This window comes from Atta colombica, unplaced genomic scaffold (assembly GCF_001594045.1).
Source record: "Atta colombica isolate Treedump-2 unplaced genomic scaffold, Acol1.0 scaffold153, whole genome shotgun sequence".
Taxonomy (NCBI): Eukaryota; Metazoa; Arthropoda; class Insecta; order Hymenoptera; family Formicidae; genus Atta; species Atta colombica.
The window spans coordinates 627,677-629,243 of record NW_017259243.1 but is presented as its reverse complement, the minus strand read 5'-3'; the positions used below and the strand labels follow the sequence as shown (position 1 = coordinate 629,243).

General features: G+C 24.6%; 1 protein-coding gene across 1 annotated transcript in view; it reads left to right on the top strand.

The window, feature by feature from the left end:
- Window positions 1-1,567, top strand: part of LOC108685466 (ATP-binding cassette sub-family G member 1-like) — an 18,402-nt gene that overhangs the window by 916 nt on the left and 15,919 nt on the right. The gene's annotated exons all lie outside the window — the stretch shown is intronic.

Here is a 1,567-nt window from a genome sequence, read left to right as displayed (position 1 = left end):
AACAAATATAATTATATAATTATATAATTATATAATTATATAATTATATAATTTTAAAACTTTTTAGCAGTATTACTTATCATGCTCTTCTTACATCAAACTACTTTGATAAACGAGAATAAAATTATTTTTAAATTTATATCTATCTAAATTTTTATAAGATACTTCAGCAAAATTATTCTTTTTATGTAATTATCGCCAAATAATGTATAAGAATCCATAACAAAAATGCTTCATATATATAATTATAGATATACTAATATATGAAGCATTTTTTTAGGCGTATATAGTTATACAACTATTTAAAAAAAATAAAAGTCAAGTAGTATACATAGCATTTTTAATTTTTAAAAATAAAACTCGAATGGAGTATCTTTGTAGCTATTCAAGACTTATTCTATTCGAACCCAAGTGATAGAAGATATTTCATTCTCCTTCAAAATATTATATCATACAGTAAATAAATATTATATCATAAGGTAAATGAACGAATATAACGCAGTTGTCAATACACAAAATAAATGCATAGTAAAAACTTTCCGGCCATCTATGTTTTGACAACGTTAGAACGATATCGCAAACGTTTGTTGAATACATGGTCAAGATATTCGAGACACGTTTGTACAGAGTATTTCTTCAGAATCGACTATGTCCGCGGTTTCTCATCCCGTAGACTTCCGCAGGGAACTCCTAGTAATATACCATAGTTATTCTGAAATGTATGAGTATGTCTTTAATACGTTTCCAGTACATCTCTATAGTATCTGCATAGTCTCTAGAGATGTCTCTAATATGGTATGCATGCACATATATACGTAAATATACACAATCTTGCGCACATGCTTGCGTATACAGTGCTGAATGAAAGCATTGATACACGATTACTACTATAAAATAGTATTTTCAGAGAATTAAATCTTTGAAAATACTTTTATTTTATAGCATCCTCTGTGTTAATTAACTTTTGTCCAGCACTTTTGTATATTAGATTTAAAATTAGATTAGATTAATGAACATGCTAGAAGCTGCAATTGCTTATTAGCTACGGCATTATTTTGCTGCAGACGTTTTCACGTCTAGTGTACAAGAATCAGAGCTCGGTCTTTATTTCAAATAAATATTATTATATTATTTAAAATATATTTTTTAAATAAAGAAAAAATTAAAAAGTTTAGTATTTATTATTTTAAATAACTTCTGACTTATTTCTTATTTGATATTTTAAATAATTTTCTGGAATTTATTTTATATTTTTTATTTTAAATAAGTTGTATCAGTTTTTTGACAATTTTGTATTTTAAATAATTTTCTGACAACTATTTTATATTTTTTATTTTAAATAAATTGTATCAGTTACATTACTGATCCGTCGTGATAAAAGTAATAATGGTGAATAGTTAAATTATAGTAAGTTTATATATAAAGTATAACATGTGATGTATGAGATATTCACATATCCATATTGATTTTTCATTTCTGATTTGCGGAAAGTTAATACTATTAAGTATGAATTATAGGCTATAAAAAAACTGAAACGTTATACTTATAAATGTACATTTATATATTC